The sequence below is a fragment of the Taudactylus pleione genome, unplaced genomic scaffold, assembly GCF_031769625.1.
Source record: "Taudactylus pleione unplaced genomic scaffold, aTauple2 ptg000026l, whole genome shotgun sequence".
Taxonomy (NCBI): Eukaryota; Metazoa; Chordata; class Amphibia; order Anura; family Myobatrachidae; genus Taudactylus; species Taudactylus pleione.
Window position 1 is genome coordinate 41,086,630 of NW_028284428.1, and position 20,897 is coordinate 41,107,526.

Here is a 20,897-nt window from a genome sequence, read left to right on the forward strand (position 1 = left end):
TGTGTGTGTATATATGTATGTATGTATATCCAGAAAACAGACCAGCACTCACGGGTTGCTCATGCCCACTATGGCTGGCTCTGGTGCCTTCTTCCAAGGTGTTACACACCTTCCAATATAATAAACGCAAGTCAGCGCCACTCAAGAGACTTGTTATCTGATGGATAGAGGGACATGGTCAATCGTCCTATATTTCAAGGTTGACAAGGAGTGACGGGCATTAACAAAATGCCTAGCTACTGGTTGTTCGCTGCCTTCAGAATTAATGAATCAGGACTAGATATATCGGTTTTCACCAATATGTCTCGGATGCTGCGTTATTTAGAGATTTTATTAATATGCCTACTGTGTTGATTATATTTATTAACCCATGGAATCATGGGTACATTCTTTTTAGATGTATTAATTGATGATTCCATGGGTTAATAAATATAATCAACACAGTAGGCATATTAATAAAATCTCTAAAAAACTATGGCCTATTGTTCAAAGTGATCCTGAACTACAGCTCCAAAGTACCCTCATTATGTCGTGTTATAAGAGAGGACGCAGCATCCGAGACATATTGGTGAAAAACGATATATCTAGTCCTGATTCAAATATATGTATTGGGGGCGTTGGAAAAATGGGTTGTTTTAGATGCACGTGCACAACATGTAGATACCTCATCCCAGGTGATGTTTTTCATCACCCTCTGTCAGGCCGCAAGTTCTTCATCCGCCACAAACTCTCCTGTAATTCATCTTTCATTGTGTATCAGATCATCTGTCCCTGTGGTCTATCTTACATAGGGAAAACTGAAAGGACCTTCAAAGAGCGCATGGCGGCTCATAGAAGTGCCATTAGATTGGCCATTAATTCTGGAGGCAGCGAACAACCAGTAGCTAGGCATTTTGTTAATGCCCTTCATTCCTTGTCAACATTGAAATATAGGATGATTGACCATGTCCCTCTATCCATCAGAGGGGGAGATAGATCACGGAAACTAATGCAATGTGAAACCAGATGGATCCATCGATTGGGTACGATGGCCCCTAAGGGACTTAATGAGCAGTTGGGTTTAGGAGTTTTTATGTAGTAAGCTGTGTGTGCATATATTATTCCCAGTTTATGTGTAAATGGTATTGTTTAGTATTATAGTATATTTGTCCGGTAGTGCTGTACTTGCTTTGCGGTTCATAACTTAGGCATTACATCTATGGTATCTAATAAATACAAATTGCCTATTGGGATTACCTTTATGATATATATATGGATTATTTTGATTAAGACTCAGCATGCGTTTTGATATGTTTATGTATTTATGTATACATTTGGCTATTTTTTATATATGCAACTTTACTTTGATGCCTTGATCACGGCACACACTGCTGAGTGTTGCTGTGGCTACATTGTGCTTGGTGTTTGTTGTATTTATCTGTTACCATGGTGATGGTTCACAGGCGCCACACGTGATTACGTGATGACGTAATTTTTCAGTGCCGCCGGGCGGGTGCGTGGTCCCGCTACAGCGAGGCTGATTCACTGGGTGTGCTTATTTAAGGTAAGACATGTTACTGTGTTTTATGTCCTGATGAAAATGCCAAGTTTATAGACATTGAAAAACGTTGACCTTTCTTAAGCTACGACGACTGAGTCTTTATTTTGCGTGGAGTGCCACACAGATGAGGGGTTTGTACATGCATATTTGAGTGTGGGCAACCAGTCAAGCAACGCTACTTTCAAGGAGTGCCGGATCCGATGGTATGTATATATATATATATATATATATATATATATATTTTAGCAGCAAGGCATCGACGTACACAATATCATCTGATTGATTGTGCCGCATGGCCAATAAGAAGATTTTGCATCCAACCAAGGGAGTGCACAAATCAATACACACTGCACGATATGCCAGGTTTGTGCCAATATTGTGCAGATGTGTACCCACAGTATGCGATATGTCGACTAATCCAGCAGATCGGAGCGACATTTCAGGCACATTGACCACTGTGTACCCAATATGTTGCCGACGATGTGCACTCCGAATGCAGGATGGCCCCTATCGTCAATACGCATCATCAAGTATATACAAACTTGTCAATGCTGGCACCCCGCTGGGTCCCATCGCTAACGAGGTCGGTATACTTTCGGCCCAGCTGCTGGGAGCTATGTCATGCTCCTGTGAGTGGCTGCTTATCACATGCTAGACACGCCCCCAAAAAGGTGCAACCATGCTCCCAACATGCTATGGTCACACCCCCTCCAGGGGAGCCCCGGGAACTTGCTGTACCAGGGCCCAGGATTTCTCTTGGCAGCCCTGATTCTAACCCATCATTTTCACCAGAGACCTTCGCAAGTAGGTTTGGACTCCATCATATCACTCGTGGGCCCCTTGGACTAGCTTTATGTGCTGGACTGTGAGTAAAACTGGGTTAATTATGCTATTCCCCATGCAGGCCACTAATAGTAGCAAATGACTGATGCTGCAGAATGGGTAGGACAGATATTGAGAACAGGTGCAGGCTAGCAGGTTAGCCTATGGTTGTAGCAGTAGGGGATAGTGGGGTAAGATGAGCCAATTTTTACCAATTTTATCTAAATGGCAAGGAAAAATTAGACAGAATTAAAATGAAAACATCTAATTTCAGGATGTCTCCTATCAATCGAAATTATAAGAATGTATCTACGGTATGACAAAGGGCTAAGAAAATATGACCTATAAAATGGTCTTGTGGCTCAACTTGCCCCACGTTAGGGTTAAGTTGATCCAAGTCAATCAGTAAATTAAGGCATCTGGAGTTAAATTGACGAATTGACCTTTTCAAGTTTAAACATGAGCATTCTTAAATAAAATATATATTTACTAATATCTTTTCCTTTTGCAGAGTCTTAATTATTTTTTTAAATGTAACTTTAAACAAAAAAAAGACCAACTAAATAAAGTTTATCAATCAACAATGAAACAATTATCATACATCATCTGTTTAGCATTTCAATGACTACTCAAAATGCCACCAATCCACGTTGCAGGGAAATATGAAGTGCTGCTCCGTTCTTGCCGTACCTCCAGCATTTTAATATTGAGGTAGCTTCTTCAGCAAATTACTTAAGGTGAGATTTAGCAAAACTTGGAACGAGATGAAATGGAGACAGAAAGTACTAACCAATTAGCTTCTGTCATTTTACTGACTGTGGCCCTCATTCAGAGCCGCTCGTAAGCGGCAGTACGCTCGTTCACCGAACGAGCGAGAAAATGTAAATTCCAGCGCTCGCTCGAAAGTTCGCTCGTAGCTATTCTTCCGCCCCAAAGTCTCCCAACCCCATCTCTAGCTAACGAGCGAGCAAAATTGCGACCGTCCATCTCCCAATTTGGTTGCAGGGAACGCTCGCACAAGTCCAAACCGGAAGTGGGCCTGTCAGATTTCGATTACCTGCTCATCCATTCTACATACCTACTTTAATCGTTTCATGCCAATCAATATATTAATTAGCTTAATTGCTCTTCACATGTTTGCAATCCGTTTTTTTTTTCATTTTCAATAAACTTTTATCTTGTCCGTGTGTCATTTTTCCCGCAGAATACGTACGGTTTCAACAATGTGTAACTTTCTAAAAAATACATGTTTGAACCAATGATCCTCTTGTTTTCCTGTGTTTGTGCTAGGCATATTTTAGTTTTTTCATTTCTTTATTTAAATTACCTTACGAATGTCACAGCATCAAGCCTATCATAACTCACATTATATTTTTTAGCCTGGAGGACACATGACTCATACACTAACCAATAGAATGGTTCCTGTTAATTTACCAACTACATTAGCCAATCAAATTTTTTCTCTGGCCTTTATTAAAACAGTTTTTTTTTAAATCAACCATTGCCATCATGAGAGCCTCCGTGTTTACCAGGCGGGAGCTTTAGGTCCTAATGGAGGTGATGGACCGGCGGATCACCAGCCAGCCTCCCCCCATCAGCAACCGCCAGAAGCGATCCGCCTATGCGGAGGTTCGCCGCCGCCTGCGCTCCTTCGGCTCATGCCGACAGATCGGACAGCTCGAGCGCAGGTGGGCAGATCTGCGCCGCCGCACGCCACGCTTGCTGGCCTGTTTTAGACAGCGGATAGCTGAAAGTAAGTATTTGTTTGTTTTTTTTCCTTTATTTTTTGCGGCCCTATCTGCGTGTGCATGTTTTCAGTCTAGCCCTGTTGTTATTTTCTGGAAAGGCCTGCGTGTGCATGTTTTCAGTCTAGCCCTGTTGTGATTTTTTGGAAAGGGGTGCGTGTGCATGTTTTCAGTCTAGCACTGTTGTAATTTTTTGGAAAGGCCTGCGTGTGCATGTTTTCAGTCTAGCATTGTTGTGATTTTTTGGAAAGGCCTGTGTGTGCATGTTTTCAGTCTAGCCCTGTTGTAATTTTTTGGAAAGGCCTGCGTGTGCATGTTTTCAGTCTGGCCCTGTTGTGATTTTTTGGAAAGGCCTGCGTGTGCATGTTTTCAACTTTTAAAATGTTCTAACATTTGTGTATTTGTTAATTTGTGGCCCAACCCCCCACCCCAAAAAAAATTACAAACATTTTCCGCTACTCATTTAGGGGCTGAACGCAGAATCCGCCATCGCCGCAGGCACAGATGCCGGGCTCGGGCCCTCAGTCCAACGCCCAGCACAGCAGACACTCCTCAACTTGCTCCCAATTCCCCCTCCACCCCTGACCGGCCACTTCCTGAGGCACCTCCCTCTGGAATTTGGAGCCCCCCACAAATTCCCGACTCCACTCCCCCCCTTCTCTTTTCTTCACCCTCCCCTCCCCCCCCGGCACTTTTCATTGCCATCAAGCTGCTCCCAGATCTCCCCTCCATGGAGCCTACGTCACTGTCCCACCTCCGAGGAAGAGGAGGATGTAGCACCTACAAACCCCCAATTCCCGATGACCAGTAGGTTTCCCTGTTATAAATGTTTCCATTTGTCGTGTTGACCTTTTTATTTTGGTAGACAATGCATTGTTTTTTTAGCCATGATACATATCACACATGTCCATACCCTAACAAGGCTACTTCTTATTGTTTGAGGTTGCCTTTTTGTGTGTTCATTTGTAATTTAGTATTTCTGCCATCTTTGCATTTTCCATTACTTTGTTTTTTTCATCACAACTGGATCTTTGTTTACACTTTTTTTGGGGGCGGAATTGGTTTTTTAAACTTCTAATGTAAGGTTTTTGTTTTTTTCTCTTTGTTTTTTCCAACAGAGGACCAGAGGCAGATGCATTGTATCCAGAAAGGATTGGTCGCCTTGCGTGGCCACATGATTGCCATGTTTGTGGTCCTTGACAAGGAACCCCAACACCAAAAAAAAAAAGAATCAATCAAGAACTGATGAAATAAGTAGCAGGACAACATAAAGCCACAAATGAGGCGATTAAATAATTGATTCCAAAGTAAGATCCAATGTGGCCACATGTACACAATTTAGTGGAGCAAGTAGTAGGCATCGTTTTGTCAAGGTGTGTAAAGGAAGACAAGAAAAGTTAAAATTTAAAAATTAATTTCAAAAAGGAACATTACAATGATACATGTCGACATTGGCCCTCATTCAGAGCCGTTCGCTATTTGCGGTCGTTCGTTCAAAAACAAGGGGTGGCTATTCAAATGATCCGTTCGCAAATTGCAGTCTGTTCCCACCTCTAAGTCTGAACGAGCGAGCAAAACATACGCTCGTTTATTTGATAAAAACGCCCCCTGGCCGCACGCACCATACGTCATGTCCGCTATTTATTAGATTAATCGAGTACATCGTACAGCGTATGAACTGCTCGCTATTCTTGTGGTTGGTGTTTTCAACCGCTATTTTGCGAGCAGTTCTGAGTTAAAAAAAAACAAGTGACGTGGTCAATGACGCTGCTTTGTTAATTATGCACTCCCTTAAAATGCCCGTTTTGACCTTTAAGCACGCCTGCGATCGGATCTCCACTCCCCGTTTTCAAGCACCTTCCCCTGTTACCACCCACATACGCCTCATTCTGTCACTCAAAATAGCAGGCCCTCGCTATATTGCGTACCAACGTTTTTCGGCCGCACTGACTGGTTCGCGCATGCGTACTAAAAATCATACGCATGCGCAGATGTGCGAACATCGCTCGGAATGAGCGTACTGCCGCTAGCGAGTGGCTCTGAATGAGGGCCATTGTGTCAATTAAGTTAATGTTTGACAATAATTACCTGAAAAAATGGGCCACCACATCATCGCGTATGGCCCCCCCACATACTGACCTCCGACCAACCTCGGGGGGGCATCCTCAGGCAAGGCATCCTCTGGCTGCATTGGGACACCACTCCTTATGGCGATGTTGTGAAAGATCCCACACAGGACCACAATTTTCAAAACCATAGCCGGCAAATACATGAGTTCGCCACCAGAGCGGTGGAGGCATCTGAATCGGCCTTTTAAAAGGCCGATACAGCGCTCCACCACCTGCCTGGTGGCTGTAAGTGCGGAATTATACTCACTTTGTGGCCCTGGTGTGGGAGCCAAATAAGGAGTGAGCAGCCAGGGCGTGCAAGGGTAGCCACTGTCTCCTGTGAAAAAACAAAAACAACAATCAGGATCACTGTGTATCAAGCTTTGCATTGGTTTCAACTAAAGGTCTCCACTTACCCAGAAGCCACGCATCACCAGCTTGTAGGTTGTTTAATTTATGCCAAATCCCTGATTGCCGGATGATGAATGAGTCATGTGCACTCCCGGGTAATTTTGCATTCAGGGACAGGATCTGGAGGGAGGCATCACATACCACCATTACATTCAGTGAGTGATAGTGCTTTCGGTTCCTAAAAATGGCCTCCAGCCGTGCTGGAGGCTGAAGTGGTATGTGAGTACCATCCACAACCCCTATGATGTGTGGGAAGTCAGCTATTTGGTAAAAATTGGCCTTCGCCACACTAAGGGAACCCATATCCAATGGCATGTTAATAAAATGATGGAGGTGCTTGAAAAGGGCCTCCATCACTGCCCTCAGGATCCTTGAAAATGAGGATTGGGAGATTCCGGCCACTATTCCCACCGTGGTTTGAAAGGATCCTGAGGCACAGAAATGTAACACCGCCATTAATTGCGTAAGTGGTGGTATTGCTGTAGGACTGTCAATTTGCCGCTCCAGATCACTCTCTATTAATAAGAGAGTGTCTATGATGATTTGTGGAGGAAGACGGTATCGTCTTAAAACCTCATCATTGGGCATTCTATATATCTTGGGCCTTGCACGCCTACGATGCCTACGCCTGGGACGAGGTTGAGGTTGGTCGGGTTCCGGAAGCATGGCCAAAACAATACGACCAACATTAACCTGAAATGGGAAGCCAGGTAGTTAATGTTTGTTGAAAATGTAAAATCAAAAATATACTTATCTTAGGCGAAAAATCCAAAGATGCTTACATGCCGGAGTATTGTCATGAGTGCACCAACCTACATTTCCAAATTTGAAATTCAGGTTAGATTTTTTGGGGGCCATATTTGATTCTTTAAAAACACCAAAAATGCGTTAAAAGATAGGGGGGAGCACACATTATTTAGAAAATGCACCCTACATTGAGTGGACAAACAAGAATGGGCAAATTTATACCAAAACAAACATTAGTGCGCTAAATAGTTCGCATTTTTACATGGAGAATAAGGAAACATTAGTGCGCTAAATAGTTTGCATTTTTACATGGAGAATAAGGAAACATTAGTGCGCTAAATAGTTTGCATTTTTACATGGAGAATAAGGAAACATTAGTGCGCTAAATAGTTCGCATGTTTACATGGAGAATAAGGAAACATTAGTGCGCTAAATAGTTCGCATTTTTACATGGAGAATAAGGAAACATTAGTGCGCTAAATAGTTCGCTTTTTTACATGGAGAATAAGGAAACATTAGTGCGCTAAATAGTTCGCATTTTTACATGGAGAATAAGGAAACATTAGTGCGCTAAATAGTTTGCATTTTTGCATGGAGAATAAGGAAACATTAGTGCGCTAAATAGTTCGCATTTTTACATGGAGAATAAGGAAACATTAGTGCGCTAAATAGTTCGCATTTTTACATGGAGAATAAGGAAACATTAGTGCGCTAAATAGTTCGCATTTTTACATGGAGAATAAGGAAACATTAGTGCGCTAAATAGTTCGCATTTTTACATGGAGAATAAGGAAACATTAGTGCGCTAAATAGTTCGCATTTTTACATGGAGAATAAGGAAACATTAGTGCGCTAAATAGTTCGCATTTTTACATGGAAAAACCAAGGAAATATATTTGCCAAAACCTTACGCTATATTTAGTGTTAATACATGATAGATAAAAATATAAATAAGACATTAATGGTCAAAATATATGCCCAACACATCAAATTCTGAAAATAATGAAAAAATACAAACTTACCAAAAGTCGAACAATAAGTCACAGTCCAAACACTTTAATGGGGCACAGCCAAAATAACTGAAAAAAACAAACAAAAAAATTTATAAATTAGGTTTGTAGATCCCTTATTTTTAAAAGGACTTGTAAAAAATACCTACTCCAAAAAAAAACAACAAACAAAATATCCGCAAGAAAAAAAAATGAACGGAAAATACAAAAAAAAAAAAAAAATCACCAACTCCTCCTCCAACAATCCGCCTCAAACCACTAATCCCGCCAACAATCCACTACTACACACGGTACCTCCAACAATCAACACCCGCCACCTCGACTCGAGTCGCCCAAAGCCATAAATAGTCTTTATTTTCCCGCTCAAATTAAGGACGGATCATAGGAGCGCACAATCAATGATGCGTACCAAAAATAAGGACGCATGTATAAATACGTCACGGAAAATCTAAAACGGTCTGGTGTAGTTCAAGTTGTTTGGATCAAAATGGCTACAGACCAGCAAAACGATGGCCAAGAGGCGCCCGGTAAGTACTTGTCTCTTTCTGATTAAAGGATTATTTAGACCCCGAATTTAGAGAAAGTTGGACATCTAAATGTAAAAAATGTTTTTTAAAAAAGGTGTGGAGGATGCCATGGAAGAGGCTGCTGGACCGAGTAGGCCAACAAAAGAAACCCCCAAAAAAAGGCAACCACAATTCACAAGAAAGGAGATGGAGGTTTTGGTACAAATGTGTGTTGACACCCTGCCACAGGCAGATCGGAATATGGGTGCAAGCCAGAAGTGGAAAATGTGGGAGGAGATAGCCAGTGCTGTCAATAGGGTGGGTGAGTTTGAACGTCTAGCCCGGGATGTCAAACGCCGGTACGTAAAAACGACATTTTTAATATAAGTGGTTACAGGTCCAAATACTGCAGGAATAATGCAATTTTTTTCGCCCACAGATGGACCGATTATAAATATCGGCTGAAACAAAAACTGGCAGAGAGGCCTAGGCATGCAAGGGGGACAGGTGGGGGTCCCACCCCTGTGTTATTGGAGCTAAATGACTTGGAAGAGCTGGCACAGGGGTGTGTGCAGTATGAGGAGGTGTTTGGCGTGTCCAACATGGATACGGACATGCCAGACTTTGCGGCTCCTCATGTTGTCCCAGGTAAATGTTGTTATGTTACCAACTCAGAAATGTGTTTGTGACAATATGTAGATTGTAATGTTCCTCTTTTCTCATATTTCTCACAGAGACACAGGTGGATGAGTCTGCTCCAGAAGGGAGCCTTGGCCGCAGAATTTGTGCTGGCTCTGCAGGGGAGGAAGCAGTAGATCTGGCTGGGGACCCTGCAGAAGCCAGTCCAGGGCAATCCCCCTCGCAGGCAGTGGCCCTCCTCACGGATCTCAATTTTAAATCGGATCACCACACGGAGATTCTGCTGAGGATGGACGCCAATCTGCTACGGGTGGCGGAGGCCATGGAGCAAAATGCTGCGGCCAACGTGACCATTGGTCAGGCCCTGGTGGAAAATACCAGGGCCAACATCCGAATTGCCAATGCCCTGGAGCAGCTCGTTCGCCAGCACATGGTGGAGCCGGCCTCCCTTCCTGCCGGAACATCAGGATCCTCCACCTCTGGCACAACAACAGCCATCCCTCCAAATGTGCCTAGCCCTCTACCTAGTCCAGAGGCCACAACATCTGCCTCTGGAGAGGCCAGCCAAAGGACATCCCAGACTCGGTCAGGCTCCCACCCTACCCCAGCCAAACGGGGCAAAAAGCGATGACAGCACTGGCTAATTTTCCCACAATCCTTCTGTGCTTGCCCCATATTCCTTTAGTGCCAAAACTTCCCTCTCCTTTCTTGTGAATTGTTTTTAATGTGTGTTATTTTATTTTGGCCAAATGCCACTCTTGTTTTTTTTTTAAATTTGGTAATTTTTTTTTACGTTAGCCAGACCTGCAAACTGGCAAATGCACATGAAAATCTAAAAATGTGTGTAAAAAATAAAAACAATTCAAAATCTTCTCCATTGTATTGTGACATTATTCTAAAAATGGTTTTTAGGTAATCCCGTCCCCAAAAAACAAATCAAAAATAATAATAATTTTAATTCAGATTCCAAAGTGTTAAAAACCATTTAGGAGTTTAAAGGAACACTTTTCCATAACAAAATGGATGAGAAATTTCCGGGAACATTAAAAATGTGGCAAAAACACAAACATGATGACAATATTGTTGCAATAACAGAAAACCAAAATTAAAATTCCAAAATAAAAAAAAATAAAAAAAATGGTACGCTAATTGATTGTCTAATCCAGAAATTAGCAGCTGAGTATTTCACCTGCGTACGGTTTTGTGCTACAAAAAAAAAATTAGTTGCTAAACACATTACTAGCAAGTTTTCTAATCAAAGTTGATTGCTTTTCTGGCTAAAATTGATAAATCGATGAAACATCGAAGAGGCACGGGGAGGAGGATGAGACCATCGACGTTGTGGTTGAGTATACCAGACCACAAGCTGTGCGAGCAGTTTGAACGGAAAGTGGATCAGACAGTGACGTATGACTCGTTCCGATCACATTTGCCGTTCGCATGAGATAATTTAGGGACGCCCACAAAATGCCTCGACACGCCTGCGTTTTCCCATCTCCACCCCCATCACCGCCCAAAAAGGCCTGTTCTGTCAATCACATTTTACATGTCACTTCCTGTTCGCTATTCGACGAACGACTGAAAAAAAGATCGCAATCAGCCATACGCACATGCGCTGTGTAACACCGGCGCATGCGTGGTTTCACAACATCGGAACGCTACGAGCGTACTGCTGCTAACGAGCGGCTCTGAATCAGGCCCTGTGTTTATAAAATGACAGCTAGGAGCTGATTTTTTTGTACTTTATTTCTCTTCACTTTATCTCTTTCCAAGCTTTGATAAATCTCCCCCTTTGTAGTAAAAATTACATATCATTGTTCTAAAATTCAAAAGTGGGTTTCTCATTGCCAGTTCTCCCCCAGATTATTCTAAGAAATCTTGCACTCCCTTTGTTGCACTCAATTTCAAACTGTCTCAATTTACACCACAACCACCTTTTTGGGAAAAAAACAGCCTAGCTTATTAATTCAGGCTAACCTTTAGCTAAATGATTCACATGAATTTATACATTGGCAAAATCATCAACATATATATTTTATAAAAATATATATAAAAATATATATTTTTAGACCTGGATAAATTTGCTTTGACATAACAGTCATTATACCTGACATGTAGAAAATGAACTTTGACAAGTACAAAACTGTTTCTTGTGAAAGAAAAACATACCACATTACCATGTGCTCTCTCCATCAAATCCAGGGGCCTATTCATTAAACCTAAAAATTCACTGGAGATAATTAGCTTTAGAACTTGCATGGAGTTCTACCTAATTATAGGTGGAATTCGTCATTCCACCTCTCCATAAGTATCTATTCCGAAAAGCTGTCATTTTTGCGATGACAGCTTTTCGGGAAATAGATACTTTTCCCTGCCTACACTACCTTATCTCTCTGGAAACAGTGCTGCGCATGCGCTGTTACATCTGTAAAACCAGCGCATGCGCAGCACTGCCTACAGATGCGTTAAGTTTGTGTACCCCCCGACCCCCCACCCCCCCCCCGACTTACCTGTCCGCGCAGCAGCCTCCGGCTCCGTCCTGCTGGTCTGTCATGTGGTTTCCCAGCAGACCACATGACAGATTAGAGACAAAAAAAACTTTTTTTTTTTTGTCTAAACTTTCTTGTGCTCTGCTGGGGAGCACACATGTCCGACCAGCCTCCGGAGCCTGAGGACGGAGCAGAGCGCCGGAGGGACTCTTCGGGGGACCTGCATGCGCGGATACAGGTAAGTTTCACTGCTATTCGCCACCTCACAGTGGCGAATAGTAACTGCATCAAATTCCGAAAATTGATAATTTGATGAATACCACAATTTCCACATCCCCATACTAATGTATGGGGAGTGTGGAAATTAACGCAGGGGAACTTAGCAAGGAAATATCTGTGATATCTCCTGTGCTAAGTGGCTACATGAATACCAAAATAACGTTATTTAAGGAAAATGTCAGTTAAAAATGATGAGTTCTTCCAGAATTTATGGTCACATGATAAAAAAAAGTACACAGTTGCCTAGATACAAGCAGTGGGTCAACTTACCCACTGGCTCATCTTACCCCATTCTCCCATGTAGGATATTCTGGAGCAGACTGGTATACACTGGAACTGGGTGCCAGGAGCACAGCTGAAGCAGGTTGCAGGAAACAATGGAACATGACTGAAGCAGACTGCAAGAATACACAGGAACTGTGTGCCAGAAGCACATTTGAAGCAGACTGCAGGAGGTACTAGAACTGGACACTGGAGCACTAATAGAGGAGACCGCAGTGATAAATGCTGTGAAAAATACTGGAGCAATTTATCTGGATAACACTGTATAAAATGCTGAATGACTGAAGCAGGTGTGTTGGAACACACTGAGACAGAATGCTAAGAGGCAAATACTGAAGCAAGGTTTGCTGGATTACACTGGAGCAAATGCTGAAGCATGTGAGCTGGAACACATTGAGGCAAAATGCTGTGACGCAAATACTGAAGCAGTGAGGCACTGAGGCAGAATGCAAAGAAGCAAATCTGGAGCAGGTACTTAACCAGGAGCCAGGGTACCGTTTCTCTGAGAGATATATTATACTGGCAATGTGCTGTTAGCAATTCCTGGTTTAAATAGGGCACATGTGACTGGGTGAAACGTGACTGGAGTTGCTGGGAGATGGTTAGATAGAACGGATTAGGTGATACAGTCCAAGATGGTGGCGCCCATGATGCAGAACAGCGGGAACTTCTTGGAGTGGAATGCCAGCCACATTTACAGATAAGTGATTAAACACTTTGGGGGTGCCACAAGCAGTCCTGGGAACATGGATGGCCGCAAAGTGACAGTGATGCACTTGGAAACAAGGTCCCTGGCCCTGCCATGTTACACACTGTGCATGGTAGGTAGGTTGCAACCCACCTTAAAGGATCCTAATGTAATATTCTGGTGGTAAATAAGCTCTGGAAAGTAGTCTGGTATTTGAAGATTTACAGATAAATCACATGAGTAACCAAGTTGAGTTGAGTCAAGTCAGAGATCATACAACAGAGGCCTTGGATATGCCACAGAGGTTAATGAGAGGAGTCAAAAGCAAGCCAAGCATATATGAAAGATAGTATCAATAAATAGATATAACAACTGGAAGGCATAAAATATTTATTATGTACTACTTATTGTATGCCATTTTTATAGCCGGTCTATATTAACATACAAACATATATTTACACATAATACATAGGGAGAGGGGCCCTAGATTGCACACCCTATGCACAATGTGAGGTGCTACCTGCTGAGACTTGTAGTACTGCAAGCAGAAAATTAAACAAATGCAGGTGCACACTCTAACCATGCTGAGCCTAATAATAATACTGCTAAATTGCATCAAAGAGGTTCTTAGCATAATGATGGCCATAACTATGGGCCTGCCCATCATAACCAGGTGACCTCCATCAGGCAGGTCCCTAACACTCCTATGGAACAAAATACAGGGCACGGGACCCCCCAAGCCAACCCAGCACAACCGCCCCATGGCATCACACTTATATCCCTTTTCCACCAAAATTCCGGGTCTGACCCGGAGTTGGAACACAGTTCCTACCCGGATCAGACCTGGAATTAGCTGGCGCCGACTCGGGATAATCCTGAGTTGGCGCTGCTCACACCGGAGTCGGGTCTGCATAGACCCGGCTTTTCCAGCGTGAAAGTGGACGCTTGGAGATGATGTCATCTACAAGCGCCACTGAAGCCGGACCAATTGGCCGGCTTGCAGCGCACTCCAGGTCATCGTGACCCAGAGTGCGCTGTTCTCACAGCAGGGTTTCACGGGCTAAGCCCGTGTTAAACCCTGCTATTTACCTGGGTTGGATTGCCGGGTTTTAGCTCCTGTGTAAAAGGGTTATAAATCAGTGGTTCTCAAACTCGGTCCTCAGGACCCCACACAGGTCACATTTTGCAGGTCACCCAGAAGGTGCACAGGTATATTCATTACTAACTGACACATTTTAGAAGATCCACAGGTGGAGCTAATATCTCACTTGTGATTCTGTGAGGAGACCTGGAAAACATGCACTGTTTGGGGTCTTGAGGACCGAGTTTGAGAACCTGTGCACTATATAATAGAATATGGTACTAAAAACAGTTTTGGATCTGTCCAGTACAGTGCAACTGGGGTATTGAAGGTTTGGTTGACCTGCAGAGATCGCTGGAGTTCAAAGTGTTACATACTGTATGCAGTGGATGTACTGCCGGTGTGGATCCAGGAAACAACTAAAAAATACATTACTACATGCCTATTAATTTAGGTGAACACGGTATGCATTCAATTATCGTGCAGTGTGCCGTCAATTTGTTGATCATATTACACTATAAGGCGATTGTTCTCACCCTCTTTTCTATATATATATATATATATATATATATATAATTCGGGTTGGTCCACACTCACGTCCTCATAGTTAAATTGCTGGGGTAGCTTACCCAAAAGGAAGTCCAAAAACCACCCATAAAGAACAAAAATATGCAAAAAATAGGGTGCACTCACCAGTCTTCCAATAAAATCCTTTATTTAAATATTACATAGCAGCAGGTATCATAGTATGTCGACATTTCGGTCCCAAGTGTGGACCTTTGTCAAGATGTATTACAAAGTACTGACAACCCATTTATACCTTCACAGTACACAGAAACACCACCCACTCTAATTACTAAACCCACCCCTAATTAACAAATATAACATAGAAACAGACTATAAGCATAAAAACAATACCTGATCTGATGGGTACACACCTTATATATCATATATTAATCTAGCATAAGTATATCCAAGGCATATATACATTTTAAAGTCAATGACAATAACCTGATGCCGCTGTAGAGCGTGGTTAAGCTGTCCAGCCGCGTGCGTTCCACCTAGGAAACACTTCCGGTCGGTGGAGCGCATATCCGGCTGAGGTGTAGTCATAGAAACACAGCATACAAAATAATGCAGGAAGTCACCTGACCACCGCGGCATGTTACATCCACACAACATTAAAGTATAAGGGATGACAGTGTGCGTTCCACCAAAGGAAAACTTCCTATCGGTGAGATGCAATGCCCATCCCATTATCACCATGGCAACGATATAAACAATCAAGATAGTGATCCATAGTGCTTTCAGGTATCAAACAACTGTGCAAACATCCTATATTGAAAAATATTATACAAAAAACACATCAAAGTAAAACTTAATATCACAGGCTAAATATAGCACTATAGGCAAAAATGAATAAATAACATGCCCTATTCATTATAAGCCACATAGAAAAAAGACCGCAAAAAATAATGAAAAAAATAAAAAAAATGAAAAAATACAAAATATTAATAAAAAAATATTTAAAATAAAGAAAAAAAGAAAAACATATATCCATTGAAAAATATATTAGCAACAATCCAAAGGTGGTGCACCCCAAAGAGAACCAAATTTATTATAGAAAAATACCATAATGTATCGCCTCATTGAGGCCCCGAGGCCAAATGGTGTCCAGTTTGTTAATCCAAACGGCTTCTCTCTTTAAGAGCATTTTCGCTCGATCGCCTCCTCTTCGGGGTGGTGGCACCCAATCGATGATCATACATTTGAGCGATGCTAACAAATGATGGGCTTCAAGAAAGTGCCTGGCTACTGGTTTATCGGAATCCATATTCACTAATGCACTGCGAATAGAAGACCTGTGATTCGCCATGCGTTCTCGAAAAGGGCGAATAGTCTTCCCAACATACACCTTTGAGCATGGACAAGTCAAGATATATATCACATGGTCTGTAGTACATGTAACCCGATGTTGAATCTTGATTCTTCGCCCTGTATGGGGGTGATGGAATCCTTCCCCTGCAGACATGCTCCTGCATGTGGTACAGTTGGCGCATCTGAAGCAACCGGTTTTTTGATATGATAACCATGTTGAGCTGTCCCTCATAGGATTCAAATCTGGACGCATCAATATGTCCTTCAGATTGCGACCATGGCCCTCATTCAGAGCCGTATGCTCTGAGCAGAGCGCACGCTCTGAATGAGGGCCGCCCTCCATAATTATGGAGCGTCCTCCTGGACGCTCGTATAGCTGTGGGTCACCACCCACAGCCTATACGAGCGTGCAGTTTGAGGGCCGCGATGGTCGTGACCATTGCGACCATCGCCACTGCGAGCCGGAGCCTGCGGTTGAGGTTTTCAACCGCAAGGCCCGCAGTGATTTTGGCTCTATCAGAGCCAAAATCACTCCCACTGACATCACTAGTGATGTCAGTGGGGCCGGCTTCTGACGGTAGGCGTTCCCTTGGGAACGCCCCCGTGAGGGAGGCACGCCCCCGGCACGCCCACCAAAGGGGGCGTGCTGTCAATCAACATCGACAGCACACCCCCTTTGATCAGACACAACGAGCGAAGGAAAGTCCTTCGCTCGTCGCGTCTGGCGCATGCGCACGACGGAGCTCCCTCCGTCGTGCGCATGCTCAGTGCAGACCATCGACCCACTTGCGAGCGGACAGCCGCTCGCGAGTGGGTCTGAATCAGGCCCCATGTCTGTAACTAATTAGCGGTCTATTTGGTAATTTATTACCCAAATTCGGGTCTGAAGAAACCAAGTGCCAATGCTTGTTAATGGCTTTACGAATGTCCGTACCCGCTGTGTCATAGGTAGTTGTGATGACAAAAGGATTCTGGGGCCTTTTCTTCTTAGCAGTTTTTTTATCACCAGTCAAAAAGATGTTTTGTGCCCTAGCTAGGCATTTATCAATGGTTGGTTTGTTGTAGCCTCTTTCCAGAAATCTTAATTTCATATCTTCAACCTGAGATAGTGAATTCAATTAATCCGAATTATTGCGGAACACTCTCAAAAATTGAGACACTGGTAAGCTCCGTTTTAAAGATTCTGGATGGTGGCTCTTGAAAAATAATAATGTGTTGCGGTCTGTAGATTTTCTATATAGCTTATAACCATACCCAGAGCTGGTGGCATAAATGGTAATATCTAGAAAATCTATCTGTACCTTACTGTACTGCATTGTGAACCTAATAGGTGAATCAATTTGATTAAGAACCTGTATCATCTCAAGTAGAGCTTCTTCGGCTCCACACCAGATCAAAAATACATCGTCAATATATCGACGGTAAAAAGCGATACTATCTCCAAACGGCGGCAGGATGTGAGTATTCTCATATCTGTCCATATATAAATTGGCATATGCCGGGGCGATGTTACTACCCATTGCCGTACCGGCCGTTTGGAGATAGTATCGCTCACCGTATCGAAAATAATTACACGTTAGTGATAGTTCCAAAAGACTCATCATAAATTCAACTGGTGGCATACCGTCATGACTTTTAGTTAAAGCATCCCTGGCTGCAGAGATGCCTCCTATGTGTGGTATTACAGTATATAAGGATGAAACATCCATGGTTACCAAAATACCATTATTTAATGGAGGTAGGACATTGATTTGATTGATCAGATCCTGGGTATCCTTTAAGTAACTATCTATACATACCACCGCCTTCTGTAAAAATATATCGACATATTGCGCAACTGGTGAAAATAGTGAGTTACGGGCTGAGATTATAGGATGCCCAGGCGGCTTATCCAAAGTCTTATGGATTTTGGGAAGTAGGTATAGGACAAATAGGAAAATCGGTTTTCAAAAAACCTACAGTGTCACTATCTATCCAACAGTTGGATAGAGCCAAAGATAACAGCGAATCCAATATACTCTTAAAGCCCAACATAGGATCCCCCTGTAGTATTCGATAGGTGTTGTTATCACTTAGTTGTCTTAGTGCTTCAGCATCATAATCTCTAGTATCAAGTACCACTACTGCTCCACCCTTATCAGCCGATCTAATGGTGATAGAGGTATTGTTTTTCAAAGCCTTGAGAGAAGCTCTCTCTGCTGATGTCAAATTGTATCTAATTCTAGTTTGCTGTTCAATAGATTCACGCACAGTATGATCCAACAATCTATTAAAAGTTTTAATGCTGGGGTTTTGAGATGGTGGATCAAATGTACTTTTTTTCTTTAATTTAGTAATCATATTTTGTTCTCCCGTGTCATCTTTGAACTTCTCTTTTAATCTAAGTTTGCGATTCAATTTGTATCTATCAATAGACCATCTAAAGTCATTGAATCTGGTGGTGGGGACAAAAGAAAGTCCTTTAGATAAGAGACTCATCTCTGAACTACTTAGGATATGGTGGGATAAATTAATTACCGCCCCCTCTGTGTTTTTACTTGGGTCACTTTTTTCTTTCCTTTTGAATTTGCCCCGCCTTGGGTGGGGCCTTCTGCGTTTAAAGGAAACGTGCCTACTTGAGACCTTGTATTGGCCCTTGGTAGAGGTGGTCTTGAATTGACCTGAGGATCTGAAGAATCGTGGTCAGAGGAAGTGTAACTCTCCAATTGAGATGGTTGAATACGAAATCTTTGATTTCTAAACCTCTGAGAGTAATTATCGTTCCCAGTCAACCATCGATAAACACGATCTTGATAATCTCGTGAAACCTTTTCTAATTTGGCTCATTTAAATGATATTAGATCCTTGCGATATTTGTCTACCTGTTGTTTTAATTTATCTAGCCACTGTTCTGTACTATCATTCTGTAAAACATTAAGTACCACAGGACGAAGAGCAGCAATATCTGTCCTGACTTTTTTTAAATCCACCCCCACCTCTTCAATGACCAATAATAACAAATCAAACGAACATTTGTTTAACACAGAGAAAAGGGCACTCACCAGGTATTGCAGTAAAGGTTAAAATCACATTTATTTATTATCCATAAAACAGCATAGTAAAGGTCGACGTTTCAGTCCTCACAAGGACAGTCTTCAGGGCATTAACACACAGATTCCTCCACACACACTGATCACTAGTGTGCAGGACCCACCTTAAGTAGCTAACAGCTACACCTATTTGGCTCAACCCAGCCCACTGTGAAAACCTGAAATAGCGCTGAAGTCCCTTATGTGTTAAAGAATATCACTCAATATTACAACTGTTGTATACACATAATAGCGCTTAACCACACTGATAATTATCATTATTGTATATATTGTAATTCCTGTGTAAATCAGCATCATCGGACTTCATATACCACACACAAGATGGCGCCTGGCAATGTGCGTTCCACAGAGAGAAAACTCATGTGTACCACCAACAGGGACATACCCCCGAAAGAACGAAGATGACACAGGTCACACCAATCACAAAAGTGGGAGGCGCTGGAGCCAGTGTCAGCGGGACGTTGTCAAATTGCACAGGAGTAAACCTGGAGGAAAGGAATACTGGCTTTAGGAGAGAACATTGAAAGGTACTGTTGATCTTAAGAGTCCTTGGTAACTTCAGCCGAAAGGCTACAGGAATAACCTGGGCAATGATGTGAAAAGGGCCGATGAACTTAGGCTCCAACGTTTGTGACTTCTGGTGCAGATTAATGTTTCTGGAGGACAGCCATACCAAATCACCAACTCTGAAATTACAAGATCTCCGATGTTTGTCAGCCCACACCTTAGACCGACCTGAGGCTTGAAGGAGAACATGGTGTACCTTCCTCCAGACTGACAGTAGCCTTGAAACAGATGATGAAGAAGGAGCTCTGGTTGCTGAGGACTCAAACAAGTTACTCCTAGGATGTGTCCCATAGATGCATAAAAAGGAGAGACGGAGGAAGCAGAATGGCAGGAGTTATATGCGAACTCAGTCATCTTGGCATTTGGAAATGAAACAGCGGAGGAACTGATCCAAGGACTGATTGGCCAACTCCGTCTGACCATTGGACTGTGGATGATAGCCTAAAGATAAGCTGATGTTGATACCCAAATTGGCACAGAAACATCTCCAAAACTGGGCAACGAATTGCGTTCCACAATCTGAGACGATATCCACTGGAAGTCCATGAAGCCTGAAGACATGTTGTAAAAATAGTGCTAACAGTTCTTTAGCAGATGGTAACTTGCCCGGGGGAATAAAGTGCACCATTTTGGAGAACCAATCCACGACGGTCCAGATGACAGAACGACGCGAAGACATAGGGAGGTCGACAACAGTCCATCGCAATATGGGTCCATGGCTTAGAGAGCATAGGAAGAGGACACAGTAAACCTTGAGGAGTAGTCCGGAGAGTCTTGTTTCTAGAGCAGACATCACATGCCAAAACAAACTCACGAGTGTCTTGAGACATGGACTGCTACCAGACAGAATGAGACAGAAGTTCCAAAGTTCTGGCAATACCTGGATGACCCACCGCCTTAGAAGAATGAAAATTTTCAATACATCCTTGCGCAGTCTCTCAGGGACAAGGAGCAACCCTGACGGTTTCTCAAGAGGGTCTTCAGACTGACAAGAGCAAAGAGAATCTTCCAGGGTC